Genomic DNA, 16,323 nt, shown 5'->3' with positions numbered 1-16,323 from the left:
AGACCTGTCTTGGACTGACAGCCGCACTCTGCAAACTTCACACACAAGCTCAGGGCCACCATGGGTAGAGCATGCACACGAGCACACACGTGCAAGCTCCTGATGAACTCTTGTTGAATTCACTTTGAATTCAGACAGTGATTTCACTTTCAGGCACCTCTGTCCGAAAATGGAATCACCCAAAAACAAACCTCAAAAGTCATTGATTTTTTTTCAATCAAAAATTGTAAGGCCCTCCTGAAATGTTGTTGGTTTACTGTTAATTCAGACAATCACTCAGTGGTTTAACACTCCAGTGGTGAGTATACTGGTCCATTGTTGGCAAAGAGGCTCAATCTTGGGGACCAACAGTAGTTGAAAGAGATGTGTCCAAGTGGAAAGCACTGGTTTTTCTTTGACACTAATATCAGGGGAGAGCGCGGACGCAGTCCCCCACTACCACAAATTATGCAGTCGAGATTCCCACATTTGAGGAATTCGCAGTGGTCAACACAGCCGGAGTGCAATGGCTGAGCCTCGCCCTGGGTGAACCACCTTTGTGATCATGGTATCTCCCCTGCCAGGTAAGTATAAGTTGGTAGTGACAGAGACAGGAGTGGTATTCCCAAACAGAGCACTTGGGGTGACGGTTCCCAGATGGCACCGTCCTCACAGATCAGTGAATTTAAAATCAGTGATCAGTGTGAAATGCAAAATAAAGGCACAATTGATGAGTAAACATATCAGTTGCTTGCCAAAAGTCTCAGCCAGTTGAGACTTGTACACAGAGGCAAACCAACTACCTAGACTACACCAATGAATTGGGTCACCAGTTATTTTTTTCACAAGATAAAGGTTGCACCGTTCCCGGAAGTGCTGCAATACCGGGTCAATGCTTGGAGTGAGCAGAGCAAGCCCCTTTTTCATCTCCCAGAGCTAAAAATCGGCTTAATATGTAGTCCTCATATAGAGGACATATCAGATATTAAACTGATAAGAACAGATACTACACTTGATCTTAGCCAAAAGGCCGAGAAGCGATGACACATGAATGTTTGCCTCCAGACCCAACGGACTAGCGCATCTCTCAAATGTCGGGGTGCGGCTCATACAAATGGGCGTGGCAGTCGCCTGTTACTTAACATCCCACTCCCCACGCAGCCTGTATTCTTAAAAATCTTTGATTTCCTTCCAATCAAAAGTGTAAGCTCTTGATGAACTCTTGTTGATTCCTTCCAATCAAAAGTGTAAGCTCTTGATGAACTCTTGTTGATTCCTTCCAATCAAAAGTGTAAGCTCTTGATTAACTCTTGTTGAATTCACTTCTAATTCAGAGAGTGATTTCACTTTTAGGCACCTCTGTCTTAAAATGGAACTAACCCCAAACAGCCCTCAAAAATCATTCGTTTTTTTGCAATCAAAAGTGTAAGCTCCGGCCTAAATCTTGATTTCACTCTAAATTCAGACAGTAATTTGAGACTTGATCCAAAGCTCAACCAGAGACTCCAGGAATAAGTTTACTCAAATGACAGGCTCTTCCATCCTACTAATTTCTTTTTCTTACAAGTACATGAGGCTTAGCCAAATAGCAGAGCCTGGCAAAAAATAAGGTCAACTCATTGTTGTTCCTCTCCACGGAAGTCTTTAGTAAAAGGCGAAAGACTTATGCGTATTGAAGAGAAACCAAAGTCAGTAGCACAATCAGGTGAAAGGCAGCCCTATATCCCTGTGGAACAAGTAATCCCTCTTGCGGTAGGGAGTGGTTGAGCTGCGGGTGTCCAAAGCCTAACCCATTTCCCAGCCCCCTTTCCTCAAAAAATCTATGATTTCTTTTCAATCAAAAATTGTAAGGCCCTCCTGAAATGTTGTTGGTTTACTGTGAATTCAGACAATCATTCAGTGATTTAACACTCCAGTGGTGAGTAAACAGGTCCATTGTTGGCAAAGAAGCTCAATCTTGGGGACCAACAGTAGTTCAAAGAGATGTGTGCAAGTTAAAAGCACTGGTTTTTCTTTGACACTAATATCAGTGGAGAGTGCGGACGCAGTCCCCAACTACCACAAAAACACTCTGAAAACTTCACACACAGGCTCAGGGCCACCACGGGAAGAGCATGCACGCAAGTACACACATGCACGCACACACACACACACTCGGACTGAATGGGAGTCAATGGGAGCTTCCCCAGGGGAACCTCCTATTGGGCCCAAAATCTACAGTGGCCCCCCTGAGGGCCCCGGGAGGAGCTGGTCCAAATTTCAGCAGCCCAGCACCAACCAAGACAGAGTTGCAGGCAAAATCCAAACTCATTTCCCGGTTTGTAGTGGTCGGTTTCACAAATTCTTGGACTGACAGCCGCACTCTGCAAACTTCACACACAAGCTCAGGGCCACCATGGGTAGAGCATGCACACGAGCACACACGTGCAAGCTCCTGATGAACTCTTGTTGAATTCACTTTGAATTCAGACAGTGATTTCACTTTCAGGCACCTCTGTCCGAAAATGGAATCACCCAAAAACAAACCTCAAAAGTCATTGTTTTTTTTCAATCAAAAATTGTAAGGCCCTCCTGAAATGTTGTTGGTTTACTGTTAATTCAGACAATCACTCAGTGGTTTAACACTCCAGTGGTGAGTATACTGGTCCATTGTTGGCAAAGAGGCTCAATCTTGGGGACCAACAGTAGTTGAAAGAGATGTGTCCAAGTGGAAAGCACTGGTTTTTCTTTGACACTAATATCAGGGGAGAGCGCGGACGCAGTCCCCCACTACCACAAATTATGCAGTCGAGATTCCCACATTTGAGGAATTCGCAGTGGTCAACACAGCCGGAGTGCAATGGCTGAGCCTCGCCCTGGGTGAACCACCTTTGTGATCATGGTATCTCCCCTGCCAGGTAAGTATAAGTTGGTAGTGACAGAGACAGGAGTGGTATTCCCAAACAGAGCACTTGGGGTGACGGTTCCCAGATGGCACCGTCCTCACAGATCAGTGAATTTAAAATCAGTGATCAGTGTGAAATGCAAAATAAAGGCACAATTGATGAGTAAACATATCAGTTGCTTGCCAAAAGTCTCAGCCAGTTGAGACTTGTACACAGAGGCAAACCAACTACCTAGACTACACCAATGAATTGGGTCACCAGTTATTTTTTTCACAAGATAAAGGTTGCACCGTTCCCGGAAGTGCTGCAATACCGGGTCAATGCTTGGAGTGAGCAGAGCAAGCCCCTTTTTCATCTCCCAGAGCTAAAAATCGGCTTAATATGTAGTCCTCATATAGAGGACATATCAGATATTAAACTGATAAGAACAGATACTACACTTGATCTTAGCCAAAAGGCCGAGAAGCGATGACACATGAATGTTTGCCTCCAGACCCAACGGACTAGCGCATCTCTCAAATGTCGGGGTGCGGCTCATACAAATGGGCGTGGCAGTCGCCTGTTACTTAACATCCCACTCCCCACGCAGCCTGTATTCTTAAAAATCTTTGATTTCCTTCCAATCAAAAGTGTAAGCTCTTGATGAACTCTTGTTGATTCCTTCCAATCAAAAGTGTAAGCTCTTGATGAACTCTTGTTGATTCCTTCCAATCAAAAGTGTAAGCTCTTGATGAACTCTTGTTGATTCCTTCCAATCAAAAGTGTAAGCTCTTGATGAACTCTTGTTGATTCCTTCCAATCAAAAGTGTAAGCTCTTGATGAACTCTTGTTGAATTCACTTATAATTCAGAGAGTGATTTCACTTTTAGGCACCTCTGTCTAAAAATGGAACTAACCCCAAACAGCCCTCAAAAATCATTCGGTTTTTTTGCAATCAAAAGTGTAAGCTCCTGCCTAAATCTTGATTTCACTCTAAATTCAGACAGTAATTTGAGACTTGATCCAAAGCTCAACCAGAGACTCCAGGAATAAGTTTACTCAAATGACAGGCTCTTCCATCCTACTAATTTCTTTTTCTTACAAGTACATGAGGCTTAGCCAAATAGCAGAGCCTGGCAAAAAATAAGGTCAACTCATTGTTGTTCCTCTCCACGGAAGTCTTTAGTAAAAGGCGAAAGACTTATGCGTATTGAAGAGAAACCAAAGTCAGTAGCACAATCAGGTGAAAGGCAGCCCTATATCCCTGTGGAACAAGTAATCCCTCTTGCGGTAGGGAGTGGTTGAGCTGCGGGTGTCCAAAGCCTAACCCATTTCCCAGCCCCCTTTCCTCAAAAAATCTATGATTTCTTTTCAATCAAAAATTGTAAGGCCCTCCTGAAATGTTGTTGGTTTACTGTGAATTCAGACAATCATTCAGTGATTTAACACTCCAGTGGTGAGTAAACAGGTCCATTGTTGGCAAAGAAGCTCAATCTTGGGGACCAACAGTAGTTCAAAGAGATGTGTGCAAGTTAAAAGCACTGGTTTTTCTTTGACACTAATATCAGTGGAGAGTGCGGACGCAGTCCCCAACTACCACAAAAACACTCTGAAAACTTCACACACAGGCTCAGGGCCACCACGGGAAGAGCATGCACGCAAGTACACACATGCACGCACACACACACACACTCGGACTGAATGGGAGTCAATGGGAGCTTCCCCAGGGGAACCTCCTATTGGGCCCAAAATCTACAGTGGCCCCCCTGAGGGCCCCGGGAGGAGCTGGTCCAAATTTCAGCAGCCCAGCACCAACCAAGACAGAGTTGCAGGCAAAATCCAAACTCATTTCCCGGTTTGTAGTGGTCGGTTTCACAAATTCTTGGAGACCTGTCTTGGACTGACAGCCGCACTCTGCAAACTTCACACACAAGCTCAGGGCCACCATGGGTAGAGCATGCACACGAGCACACACGTGCAAGCTCCTGATGAACTCTTGTTGAATTCACTTTGAATTCAGACAGTGATTTCACTTTCAGGCACCTCTGTCCGAAAATGGAATCACCCAAAAACAAACCTCAAAAGTCATTGATTTTTTTTCAATCAAAAATTGTAAGGCCCTCCTGAAATGTTGTTGGTTTACTGTTAATTCAGACAATCACTCAGTGGTTTAACACTCCAGTGGTGAGTATACTGGTCCATTGTTGGCAAAGAGGCTCAATCTTGGGGACCAACAGTAGTTGAAAGAGATGTGTCCAAGTGGAAAGCACTGGTTTTTCTTTGACACTAATATCAGGGGAGAGCGCGGACGCAGTCCCCCACTACCACAAATTATGCAGTCGAGATTCCCACATTTGAGGAATTCGCAGTGGTCAACACAGCCGGAGTGCAATGGCTGAGCCTCGCCCTGGGTGAACCACCTTTGTGATCATGGTATCTCCCCTGCCAGGTAAGTATAAGTTGGTAGTGACAGAGACAGGAGTGGTATTCCCAAACAGAGCACTTGGGGTGACGGTTCCCAGATGGCACCGTCCTCACAGATCAGTGAATTTAAAATCAGTGATCAGTGTGAAATGCAAAATAAAGGCACAATTGATGAGTAAACATATCAGTTGCTTGCCAAAAGTCTCAGCCAGTTGAGACTTGTACACAGAGGCAAACCAACTACCTAGACTACACCAATGAATTGGGTCACCAGTTATTTTTTTCACAAGATAAAGGTTGCACCGTTCCCGGAAGTGCTGCAATACCGGGTCAATGCTTGGAGTGAGCAGAGCAATCCCCTTTTTCATCTCCCAGAGCTAAAAATCGGCTTAATATGTAGTCCTCATATAGAGGACATATCAGATATTAAACTGATAAGAACAGATACTACACTTGATCTTAGCCAAAAGGCCGAGAAGCGATGACACATGAATGTTTGCCTCCAGACCCAACGGACTAGCGCATCTCTCAAATGTCGGGGTGCGGCTCATACAAATGGGCGTGGCAGTCGCCTGTTACTTAACATCCCACTCCCCACGCAGCCTGTATTCTTAAAAATCTTTGATTTCCTTCCAATCAAAAGTGTAAGCTCTTGATGAACTCTTGTTGATTCCTTCCAATCAAAAGTGTAAGCTCTTGATGAACTCTTGTTGATTCCTTCCAATCAAAAGTGTAAGCTCTTGATGAACTCTTGTTGAATTCACTTATAATTCAGAGAGTGATTTCACTTTTAGGCACCTCTGTCTAAAAATGGAACTAACCCCAAACAGCCCTCAAAAATCATTCGGTTTTTTTGCAATCAAAAGTGTAAGCTCCTGCCTAAATCTTGATTTCACTCTAAATTCAGACAGTAATTTGAGACTTGATCCAAAGCTCAACCAGAGACTCCAGGAATAAGTTTACTCAAATGACAGGCTCTTCCATCCTACTAATTTATTTTTCTTACAAGTACATGAGGCTTAGCCAAATAGCAGAGCCTGGCAAAAAATAAGGTCAACTCATTGTTGTTCCTCTCCACGGAAGTCTTTAGTAAAAGGCGAAAGACTTATGCGTATTGAAGAGAAACCAAAGTCAGTAGCACAATCAGGTGAAAGGCAGCCCTATATCCCTGTGGAACAAGTAATCCCTCTTGCGGTAGGGAGTGGTTGAGCTGCGGGTGTCCAAAGCCTAACCCATTTCCCAGCCCCCTTTCCTCAAAAAATCTATGATTTCTTTTCAATCAAAAATTGTAAGGCCCTCCTGAAATGTTGTTGGTTTACTGTGAATTCAGACAATCATTCAGTGATTTAACACTCCAGTGGTGAGTAAACAGGTCCATTGTTGGCAAAGAAGCTCAATCTTGGGGACCAACAGTAGTTCAAAGAGATGTGTGCAAGTTAAAAGCACTGGTTTTTCTTTGACACTAATATCAGTGGAGAGTGCGGACGCAGTCCCCAACTACCACAAAAACACTCTGAAAACTTCACACACAGGCTCAGGGCCACCACGGGAAGAGCATGCACGCAAGTACACACGTGCACGCACACACACACACACACTCGGACTGAATGGGAGTCAATGGGAGCTTCCCCAGGGGAACCTCCTATTGGGCCCAAAATCTACAGTGGCCCCCCTGAGGGCCCCGGGAGGAGCTGGTCCAAATTTCAGCAGCCCAGCACCAACCAAGACAGAGTTGCAGGCAAAATCCAAACTCATTTCCCGGTTTGTAGTGGTCGGTTTCACAAATTCTTGGACTGACAGCCGCACTCTGCAAACTTCACACACAAGCTCAGGGCCACCATGGGTAGAGCATGCACACGAGCACACACGTGCAAGCTCCTGATGAACTCTTGTTGAATTCACTTTGAATTCAGACAGTGATTTCACTTTCAGGCACCTCTGTCCGAAAATGGAATCACCCAAAAACAAACCTCAAAAGTCATTGATTTTTTTTCAATCAAAAATTGTAAGGCCCTCCTGAAATGTTGTTGGTTTACTGTTAATTCAGACAATCACTCAGTGGTTTAACACTCCAGTGGTGAGTATACTGGTCCATTGTTGGCAAAGAGGCTCAATCTTGGGGACCAACAGTAGTTGAAAGAGATGTGTCCAAGTGGAAAGCACTGGTTTTTCTTTGACACTAATATCAGGGGAGAGCGCGGACGCAGTCCCCCACTACCACAAATTATGCAGTCGAGATTCCCACATTTGAGGAATTCGCAGTGGTCAACACAGCCGGAGTGCAATGGCTGAGCCTCGCCCTGGGTGAACCACCTTTGTGATCATGGTATCTCCCCTGCCAGGTAAGTATAAGTTGGTAGTGACAGAGACAGGAGTGGTATTCCCAAACAGAGCACTTGGGGTGACGGTTCCCAGATGGCACCGTCCTCACAGATCAGTGAATTTAAAATCAGTGATCAGTGTGAAATGCAAAATAAAGGCACAATTGATGAGTAAACATATCAGTTGCTTGCCAAAAGTCTCAGCCAGTTGAGACTTGTACACAGAGGCAAACCAACTACCTAGACTACACCAATGAATTGGGTCACCAGTTATTTTTTTCACAAGATAAAGGTTGCACCGTTCCCGGAAGTGCTGCAATACCGGGTCAATGCTTGGAGTGAGCAGAGCAAGCCCCTTTTTCATCTCCCAGAGCTAAAAATCGGCTTAATATGTAGTCCTCATATAGAGGACATATCAGATATTAAACTGATAAGAACAGATACTACACTTGATCTTAGCCAAAAGGCCGAGAAACGATGACACATGAATGTTTGCCTCCAGACCCAACGGACTAGCGCATCTCTCAAATGTCGGGGTGCGGCTCATACAAATGGGCGTGGCAGTCGCCTGTTACTTAACATCCCACTCCCCACGCAGCCTGTATTCTTAAAAATCTTTGATTTCCTTCCAATCAAAAGTGTAAGCTCTTGATGAACTCTTGTTGATTCCTTCCAATCAAAAGTGTAAGCTCTTGATGAACTCTTGTTGATTCCTTCCAATCAAAAGTGTAAGCTCTTGATGAACTCTTGTTGAATTCACTTATAATTCAGAGAGTGATTTCACTTTTAGGCACCTCTGTCTAAAAATGGAACTAACCCCAAACAGCCCTCAAAAATCATTCGTTTTTTTTGCAATCAAAAGTGTAAGCTCCTGCCTAAATCTTGATTTCACTCTAAATTCAGACAGTAATTTGAGACTTGATCCAAAGCTCAACCAGAGACTCCAGGAATAAGTTTACTCAAATGACAGGCTCTTCCATCCTACTAATTTATTTTTCTTACAAGTACATGAGGCTTAGCCAAATAGCAGAGCCTGGCAAAAAATAAGGTCAACTCATTGTTGTTCCTCTCCACGGAAGTCTTTAGTAAAAGGCGAAAGACTTATGCGTATTGAAGAGAAACCAAAGTCAGTAGCACAATCAGGTGAAAGGCAGCCCTATATCCCTGTGGAACAAGTAATCCCTCTTGCGGTAGGGAGTGGTTGAGCTGCGGGTGTCCAAAGCCTAACCCATTTCCCAGCCCCCTTTCCTCAAAAAATCTATGATTTCTTTTCAATCAAAAATTGTAAGGCCCTCCTGAAATGTTGTTGGTTTACTGTGAATTCAGACAATCATTCAGTGATTTAACACTCCAGTGGTGAGTAAACAGGTCCATTGTTGGCAAAGAAGCTCAATCTTGGGGACCAACAGTAGTTCAAAGAGATGTGTGCAAGTTAAAAGCACTGGTTTTTCTTTGACACTAATATCAGTGGAGAGTGCGGACGCAGTCCCCAACTACCACAAAAACACTCTGAAAACTTCACACACAGGCTCAGGGCCACCACGGGAAGAGCATGCACGCAAGTACACACGTGCACGCACACACACACACACACTCGGACTGAATGGGAGTCAATGGGAGCTTCCCCAGGGGAACCTCCTATTGGGCCCAAAATCTACAGTGGCCCCCCTGAGGGCCCCGGGAGGAGCTGGTCCAAATTTCAGCAGCCCAGCACCAACCAAGACAGAGTTGCAGGCAAAATCCAAACTCATTTCCCGGTTTGTAGTGGTCGGTTTCACAAATTCTTGGACTGACAGCCGCACTCTGCAAACTTCACACACAAGCTCAGGGCCACCATGGGTAGAGCATGCACACGAGCACACACGTGCAAGCTCCTGATGAACTCTTGTTGAATTCACTTTGAATTCAGACAGTGATTTCACTTTCAGGCACCTCTGTCCGAAAATGGAATCACCCAAAAACAAACCTCAAAAGTCATTGATTTTTTTTCAATCAAAAATTGTAAGGCCCTCCTGAAATGTTGTTGGTTTACTGTTAATTCAGACAATCACTCAGTGGTTTAACACTCCAGTGGTGAGTATACTGGTCCATTGTTGGCAAAGAGGCTCAATCTTGGGGACCAACAGTAGTTGAAAGAGATGTGTCCAAGTGGAAAGCACTGGTTTTTCTTTGACACTAATATCAGGGGAGAGCGCGGACGCAGTCCCCCACTACCACAAATTATGCAGTCGAGATTCCCACATTTGAGGAATTCGCAGTGGTCAACACAGCCGGAGTGCAATGGCTGAGCCTCGCCCTGGGTGAACCACCTTTGTGATCATGGTATCTCCCCTGCCAGGTAAGTATAAGTTGGTAGTGACAGAGACAGGAGTGGTATTCCCAAACAGAGCACTTGGGGTGACGGTTCCCAGATGGCACCGTCCTCACAGATCAGTGAATTTAAAATCAGTGATCAGTGTGAAATGCAAAATAAAGGCACAATTGATGAGTAAACATATCAGTTGCTTGCCAAAAGTCTCAGCCAGTTGAGACTTGTACACAGAGGCAAACCAACTACCTAGACTACACCAATGAATTGGGTCACCAGTTATTTTTTTCACAAGATAAAGGTTGCACCGTTCCCGGAAGTGCTGCAATACCGGGTCAATGCTTGGAGTGAGCAGAGCAAGCCCCTTTTTCATCTCCCAGAGCTAAAAATCGGCTTAATATGTAGTCCTCATATAGAGGACATATCAGATATTAAACTGATAAGAACAGATACTACACTTGATCTTAGCCAAAAGGCCGAGAAACGATGACACATGAATGTTTGCCTCCAGACCCAACGGACTAGCGCATCTCTCAAATGTCGGGGTGCGGCTCATACAAATGGGCGTGGCAGTCGCCTGTTACTTAACATCCCACTCCCCACGCAGCCTGTATTCTTAAAAATCTTTGATTTCCTTCCAATCAAAAGTGTAAGCTCTTGATGAACTCTTGTTGATTCCTTCCAATCAAAAGTGTAAGCTCTTGATGAACTCTTGTTGATTCCTTCCAATCAAAAGTGTAAGCTCTTGATGAACTCTTGTTGAATTCACTTATAATTCAGAGAGTGATTTCACTTTTAGGCACCTCTGTCTAAAAATGGAACTAACCCCAAACAGCCCTCAAAAATCATTCGTTTTTTTTGCAATCAAAAGTGTAAGCTCCTGCCTAAATCTTGATTTCACTCTAAATTCAGACAGTAATTTGAGACTTGATCCAAAGCTCAACCAGAGACTCCAGGAATAAGTTTACTCAAATGACAGGCTCTTCCATCCTACTAATTTATTTTTCTTACAAGTACATGAGGCTTAGCCAAATAGCAGAGCCTGGCAAAAAATAAGGTCAACTCATTGTTGTTCCTCTCCACGGAAGTCTTTAGTAAAAGGCGAAAGACTTATGCGTATTGAAGAGAAACCAAAGTCAGTAGCACAATCAGGTGAAAGGCAGCCCTATATCCCTGTGGAACAAGTAATCCCTCTTGCGGTAGGGAGTGGTTGAGCTGCGGGTGTCCAAAGCCTAACCCATTTCCCAGCCCCCTTTCCTCAAAAAATCTATGATTTCTTTTCAATCAAAAATTGTAAGGCCCTCCTGAAATGTTGTTGGTTTACTGTGAATTCAGACAATCATTCAGTGATTTAACACTCCAGTGGTGAGTAAACAGGTCCATTGTTGGCAAAGAAGCTCAATCTTGGGGACCAACAGTAGTTCAAAGAGATGTGTGCAAGTTAAAAGCACTGGTTTTTCTTTGACACTAATATCAGTGGAGAGTGCGGACGCAGTCCCCAACTACCACAAAAACACTCTGAAAACTTCACACACAGGCTCAGGGCCACCACGGGAAGAGCATGCACGCAAGTACACACGTGCACGCACACACACACACACACTCGGACTGAATGGGAGTCAATGGGAGCTTCCCCAGGGGAACCTCCTATTGGGCCCAAAATCTACAGTGGCCCCCCTGAGGGCCCCGGGAGGAGCTGGTCCAAATTTCAGCAGCCCAGCACCAACCAAGACAGAGTTGCAGGCAAAATCCAAACTCATTTCCCGGTTTGTAGTGGTCGGTTTCACAAATTCTTGGACTGACAGCCGCACTCTGCAAACTTCACACACAAGCTCAGGGCCACCATGGGTAGAGCATGCACACGAGCACACACGTGCAAGCTCCTGATGAACTCTTGTTGAATTCACTTTGAATTCAGACAGTGATTTCACTTTCAGGCACCTCTGTCCGAAAATGGAATCACCCAAAAACAAACCTCAAAAGTCATTGATTTTTTTTCAATCAAAAATTGTAAGGCCCTCCTGAAATGTTGTTGGTTTACTGTTAATTCAGACAATCACTCAGTGGTTTAACACTCCAGTGGTGAGTATACTGGTCCATTGTTGGCAAAGAGGCTCAATCTTGGGGACCAACAGTAGTTGAAAGAGATGTGTCCAAGTGGAAAGCACTGGTTTTTCTTTGACACTAATATCAGGGGAGAGCGCGGACGCAGTCCCCCACTACCACAAATTATGCAGTCGAGATTCCCACATTTGAGGAATTCGCAGTGGTCAACACAGCCGGAGTGCAATGGCTGAGCCTCGCCCTGGGTGAACCACCTTTGTGATCATGGTATCTCCCCTGCCAGGTAAGTATAAGTTGGTAGTGACAGAGACAGGAGTGGTATTCCCAAACAGAGCACTTGGGGTGACGGTTCCCAGATGGCACCGTCCTCACAGATCAGTGAATTTAAAATCAGTGATCAGTGTGAAATGCAAAATAAAGGCACAATTGATGAGTAAACATATCAGTTGCTTGCCAAAAGTCTCAGCCAGTTGAGACTTGTACACAGAGGCAAACCAACTACCTAGACTACACCAATGAATTGGGTCACCAGTTATTTTTTTCACAAGATAAAGGTTGCACCGTTCCCGGAAGTGCTGCAATACCGGGTCAATGCTTGGAGTGAGCAGAGCAAGCCCCTTTTTCATCTCCCAGAGCTAAAAATCGGCTTAATATGTAGTCCTCATATAGAGGACATATCAGATATTAAACTGATAAGAACAGATACTACACTTGATCTTAGCCAAAAGGCCGAGAAGCGATGACACATGAATGTTTGCCTCCAGACCCAACGGACTAGCGCATCTCTCAAATGTCGGGGTGCGGCTCATACAAATGGGCGTGGCAGTCGCCTGTTACTTAACATCCCACTCCCCACGCAGCCTGTATTCTTAAAAATCTTTGATTTCCTTCCAATCAAAAGTGTAAGCTCTTGATGAACTCTTGTTGATTCCTTCCAATCAAAAGTGTAAGCTCTTGATGAACTCTTGTTGATTCCTTCCAATCAAAAGTGTAAGCTCTTGATGAACTCTTGTTGAATTCACTTATAATTCAGAGAGTGATTTCACTTTTAGGCACCTCTGTCTAAAAATGGAACTAACCCCAAACAGCCCTCAAAAATCATTCGTTTTTTTTGCAATCAAAAGTGTAAGCTCCTGCCTAAATCTTGATTTCACTCTAAATTCAGACAGTAATTTGAGACTTGATCCAAAGCTCAACCAGAGACTCCAGGAATAAGTTTACTCAAATGACAGGCTCTTCCATCCTACTAATTTATTTTTCTTACAAGTACATGAGGCTTAGCCAAATAGCAGAGCCTGGCAAAAAATAAGGTCAACTCATTGTTGTTCCTCTCCACGGAAGTCTTTAGTAAAAGGCGAAAGACTTATGCGTATTGAAGAGAAACCAAAGTCAGTAGCACAATCAGGTGAAAGGCAGCCCTATATCCCTGTGGAACAAGTAATCCCTCTTGCGGTAGGGAGTGGTTGAGCTGCGGGTGTCCAAAGCCTAACCCATTTCCCAGCCCCCTTTCCTCAAAAAATCTATGATTTCTTTTCAATCAAAAATTGTAAGGCCCTCCTGAAATGTTGTTGGTTTACTGTGAATTCAGACAATCATTCAGTGATTTAACACTCCAGTGGTGAGTAAACAGGTCCATTGTTGGCAAAGAAGCTCAATCTTGGGGACCAACAGTAGTTCAAAGAGATGTGTGCAAGTTAAAAGCACTGGTTTTTCTTTGACACTAATATCAGTGGAGAGTGCGGACGCAGTCCCCAACTACCACAAAAACACTCTGAAAACTTCACACACAGGCTCAGGGCCACCACGGGAAGAGCATGCACGCAAGTACACACGTGCACGCACACACACACACACACTCGGACTGAATGGGAGTCAATGGGAGCTTCCCCAGGGGAACCTCCTATTGGGCCCAAAATCTACAGTGGCCCCCCTGAGGGCCCCGGGAGGAGCTGGTCCAAATTTCAGCAGCCCAGCACCAACCAAGACAGAGTTGCAGGCAAAATCCAAACTCATTTCCCGGTTTGTAGTGGTCGGTTTCACAAATTCTTGGACTGACAGCCGCACTCTGCAAACTTCACACACAAGCTCAGGGCCACCATGGGTAGAGCATGCACACGAGCACACACGTGCAAGCTCCTGATGAACTCTTGTTGAATTCACTTTGAATTCAGACAGTGATTTCACTTTCAGGCACCTCTGTCCGAAAATGGAATCACCCAAAAACAAACCTCAAAAGTCATTGATTTTTTTTCAATCAAAAATTGTAAGGCCCTCCTGAAATGTTGTTGGTTTACTGTTAATTCAGACAATCACTCAGTGGTTTAACACTCCAGTGGTGAGTATACTGGTCCATTGTTGGCAAAGAGGCTCAATCTTGGGGACCAACAGTAGTTGAAAGAGATGTGTCCAAGTGGAAAGCACTGGTTTTTCTTTGACACTAATATCAGGGGAGAGCGCGGACGCAGTCCCCCACTACCACAAATTATGCAGTCGAGATTCCCACATTTGAGGAATTCGCAGTGGTCAACACAGCCGGAGTGCAATGGCTGAGCCTCGCCCTGGGTGAACCACCTTTGTGATCATGGTATCTCCCCTGCCAGGTAAGTATAAGTTGGTAGTGACAGAGACAGGAGTGGTATTCCCAAACAGAGCACTTGGGGTGACGGTTCCCAGATGGCACCGTCCTCACAGATCAGTGAATTTAAAATCAGTGATCAGTGTGAAATGCAAAATAAAGGCACAATTGATGAGTAAACATATCAGTTGCTTGCCAAAAGTCTCAGCCAGTTGAGACTTGTACACAGAGGCAAACCAACTACCTAGACTACACCAATGAATTGGGTCACCAGTTATTTTTTTCACAAGATAAAGGTTGCACCGTTCCCGGAAGTGCTGCAATACCGGGTCAATGCTTGGAGTGAGCAGAGCAAGCCCCTTTTTCATCTCCCAGAGCTAAAAATCGGCTTAATATGTAGTCCTCATATAGAGGACATATCAGATATTAAACTGATAAGAACAGATACTACACTTGATCTTAGCCAAAAGGCCGAGAAGCGATGACACATGAATGTTTGCCTCCAGACCCAACGGACTAGCGCATCTCTCAAATGTCGGGGTGCGGCTCATACAAATGGGCGTGGCAGTCGCCTGTTACTTAACATCCCACTCCCCACGCAGCCTGTATTCTTAAAAATCTTTGATTTCCTTCCAATCAAAAGTGTAAGCTCTTGATGAACTCTTGTTGATTCCTTCCAATCAAAAGTGTAAGCTCTTGATGAACTCTTGTTGATTCCTTCCAATCAAAAGTGTAAGCTCTTGATTAACTCTTGTTGAATTCACTTCTAATTCAGAGAGTGATTTCACTTTTAGGCACCTCTGTCTTAAAATGGAACTAACCCCAAACAGCCCTCAAAAATCATTCGTTTTTTTGCAATCAAAAGTGTAAGCTCCGGCCTAAATCTTGATTTCACTCTAAATTCAGACAGTAATTTGAGACTTGATCCAAAGCTCAACCAGAGACTCCAGGAATAAGTTTACTCAAATGACAGGCTCTTCCATCCTACTAATTTCTTTTTCTTACAAGTACATGAGGCTTAGCCAAATAGCAGAGCCTGGCAAAAAATAAGGTCAACTCATTGTTGTTCCTCTCCACGGAAGTCTTTAGTAAAAGGCGAAAGACTTATGCGTATTGAAGAGAAACCAAAGTCAGTAGCACAATCAGGTGAAAGGCAGCCCTATATCCCTGTGGAACAAGTAATCCCTCTTGCGGTAGGGAGTGGTTGAGCTGCGGGTGTCCAAAGCCTAACCCATTTCCCAGCCCCCTTTCCTCAAAAAATCTATGATTTCTTTTCAATCAAAAATTGTAAGGCCCTCCTGAAATGTTGTTGGTTTACTGTGAATTCAGACAATCATTCAGTGATTTAACACTCCAGTGGTGAGTAAACAGGTCCATTGTTGGCAAAGAAGCTCAATCTTGGGGACCAACAGTAGTTCAAAGAGATGTGTGCAAGTGAAAAGCACTGGTTTTTCTTTGACACTAATATCAGTGGAGAGTGCGGACGCAGTCCCCAACTACCACAAAAACACTGCCCTGCACTCTGAAAACTTCACACACAGGCTCAGGGCCACCACGGGAAGAGCATGCACGCAAGTACACACGTGCACGCACACACACACACACTCGGACTGAATGGGAGTCAATGGGAGCTTCCCCAGGGGAACCTCCTATTGGGCCCAAAATCTACAGTGGCCCCCCTGAGGGCCCCGGGAGGAGCTGGTCCAAATTTCAGCAGCCCAGCACCAACCAAGACAGAGTTGCAGGCAAAATCCAAACTCATTTCCCGGTTTGTAGTGGTCGGTTTCA

At 44.6% G+C, this 16,323-nt stretch overlaps 21 non-coding genes across 21 annotated transcripts; all 21 read right to left on the bottom strand.

Annotated features, from left to right (window-relative positions):
- Nucleotides 1-407: 407 nt before the first annotated feature.
- On the bottom strand, nucleotides 408-571 carry LOC134104191 (U1 spliceosomal RNA). Its single transcript, XR_009941637.1, has one exon. It is a non-coding gene; the product is annotated as a U1 spliceosomal RNA (small nuclear RNA).
- A 259-nt stretch (nucleotides 572-830) lies between these two features.
- Nucleotides 831-1,021, bottom strand: LOC134104322 (U2 spliceosomal RNA). The gene has a single exon (XR_009941757.1). It is a non-coding gene; the product is annotated as a U2 spliceosomal RNA (small nuclear RNA).
- Nucleotides 1,022-1,555: 534 nt separating this feature from the next.
- LOC134104469 (U5 spliceosomal RNA) lies at nucleotides 1,556-1,671 on the bottom strand. The gene has a single exon (XR_009941881.1). It is a non-coding gene; the product is annotated as a U5 spliceosomal RNA (small nuclear RNA).
- Nucleotides 1,672-2,720: 1,049 nt separating this feature from the next.
- LOC134104190 (U1 spliceosomal RNA) lies at nucleotides 2,721-2,884 on the bottom strand. The gene has a single exon (XR_009941636.1). It is a non-coding gene; the product is annotated as a U1 spliceosomal RNA (small nuclear RNA).
- Nucleotides 2,885-3,143: 259 nt separating this feature from the next.
- On the bottom strand, nucleotides 3,144-3,334 carry LOC134104321 (U2 spliceosomal RNA). Its single transcript, XR_009941756.1, has one exon. It is a non-coding gene; the product is annotated as a U2 spliceosomal RNA (small nuclear RNA).
- A 623-nt stretch (nucleotides 3,335-3,957) lies between these two features.
- Nucleotides 3,958-4,073, bottom strand: LOC134104468 (U5 spliceosomal RNA). Its single transcript, XR_009941880.1, has one exon. It is a non-coding gene; the product is annotated as a U5 spliceosomal RNA (small nuclear RNA).
- Nucleotides 4,074-5,136: 1,063 nt separating this feature from the next.
- On the bottom strand, nucleotides 5,137-5,300 carry LOC134104188 (U1 spliceosomal RNA). Its single transcript, XR_009941635.1, has one exon. It is a non-coding gene; the product is annotated as a U1 spliceosomal RNA (small nuclear RNA).
- Nucleotides 5,301-5,559: 259 nt separating this feature from the next.
- Nucleotides 5,560-5,750, bottom strand: LOC134104376 (U2 spliceosomal RNA). The gene has a single exon (XR_009941806.1). It is a non-coding gene; the product is annotated as a U2 spliceosomal RNA (small nuclear RNA).
- A 535-nt stretch (nucleotides 5,751-6,285) lies between these two features.
- On the bottom strand, nucleotides 6,286-6,401 carry LOC134104467 (U5 spliceosomal RNA). Its single transcript, XR_009941879.1, has one exon. It is a non-coding gene; the product is annotated as a U5 spliceosomal RNA (small nuclear RNA).
- Nucleotides 6,402-7,453: 1,052 nt separating this feature from the next.
- On the bottom strand, nucleotides 7,454-7,617 carry LOC134104187 (U1 spliceosomal RNA). The gene has a single exon (XR_009941634.1). It is a non-coding gene; the product is annotated as a U1 spliceosomal RNA (small nuclear RNA).
- A 259-nt stretch (nucleotides 7,618-7,876) lies between these two features.
- Nucleotides 7,877-8,067, bottom strand: LOC134104365 (U2 spliceosomal RNA). The gene has a single exon (XR_009941796.1). It is a non-coding gene; the product is annotated as a U2 spliceosomal RNA (small nuclear RNA).
- A 535-nt stretch (nucleotides 8,068-8,602) lies between these two features.
- Nucleotides 8,603-8,718, bottom strand: LOC134104464 (U5 spliceosomal RNA). Its single transcript, XR_009941877.1, has one exon. It is a non-coding gene; the product is annotated as a U5 spliceosomal RNA (small nuclear RNA).
- Nucleotides 8,719-9,770: 1,052 nt separating this feature from the next.
- Nucleotides 9,771-9,934, bottom strand: LOC134104185 (U1 spliceosomal RNA). The gene has a single exon (XR_009941632.1). It is a non-coding gene; the product is annotated as a U1 spliceosomal RNA (small nuclear RNA).
- A 259-nt stretch (nucleotides 9,935-10,193) lies between these two features.
- On the bottom strand, nucleotides 10,194-10,384 carry LOC134104364 (U2 spliceosomal RNA). The gene has a single exon (XR_009941795.1). It is a non-coding gene; the product is annotated as a U2 spliceosomal RNA (small nuclear RNA).
- A 535-nt stretch (nucleotides 10,385-10,919) lies between these two features.
- LOC134104463 (U5 spliceosomal RNA) lies at nucleotides 10,920-11,035 on the bottom strand. The gene has a single exon (XR_009941876.1). It is a non-coding gene; the product is annotated as a U5 spliceosomal RNA (small nuclear RNA).
- Nucleotides 11,036-12,087: 1,052 nt separating this feature from the next.
- On the bottom strand, nucleotides 12,088-12,251 carry LOC134104184 (U1 spliceosomal RNA). The gene has a single exon (XR_009941631.1). It is a non-coding gene; the product is annotated as a U1 spliceosomal RNA (small nuclear RNA).
- A 259-nt stretch (nucleotides 12,252-12,510) lies between these two features.
- LOC134104320 (U2 spliceosomal RNA) lies at nucleotides 12,511-12,701 on the bottom strand. The gene has a single exon (XR_009941755.1). It is a non-coding gene; the product is annotated as a U2 spliceosomal RNA (small nuclear RNA).
- A 535-nt stretch (nucleotides 12,702-13,236) lies between these two features.
- On the bottom strand, nucleotides 13,237-13,352 carry LOC134104462 (U5 spliceosomal RNA). Its single transcript, XR_009941875.1, has one exon. It is a non-coding gene; the product is annotated as a U5 spliceosomal RNA (small nuclear RNA).
- Nucleotides 13,353-14,404: 1,052 nt separating this feature from the next.
- LOC134104183 (U1 spliceosomal RNA) lies at nucleotides 14,405-14,568 on the bottom strand. The gene has a single exon (XR_009941630.1). It is a non-coding gene; the product is annotated as a U1 spliceosomal RNA (small nuclear RNA).
- Nucleotides 14,569-14,827: 259 nt separating this feature from the next.
- On the bottom strand, nucleotides 14,828-15,018 carry LOC134104319 (U2 spliceosomal RNA). Its single transcript, XR_009941754.1, has one exon. It is a non-coding gene; the product is annotated as a U2 spliceosomal RNA (small nuclear RNA).
- Nucleotides 15,019-15,552: 534 nt separating this feature from the next.
- LOC134104461 (U5 spliceosomal RNA) lies at nucleotides 15,553-15,668 on the bottom strand. The gene has a single exon (XR_009941874.1). It is a non-coding gene; the product is annotated as a U5 spliceosomal RNA (small nuclear RNA).
- Between the last annotated feature and the right edge of the window lie 655 nt (nucleotides 15,669-16,323).

The sequence above is a fragment of the Pungitius pungitius genome, chromosome 14 (assembly GCF_949316345.1).
Source record: "Pungitius pungitius chromosome 14, fPunPun2.1, whole genome shotgun sequence".
NCBI lineage: Eukaryota > Metazoa > Chordata > Actinopteri > Perciformes > Gasterosteidae > Pungitius > Pungitius pungitius.
Note: the sequence above shows the minus strand (reverse complement) of the source record. Positions and strands in the feature narration are given on the sequence as shown.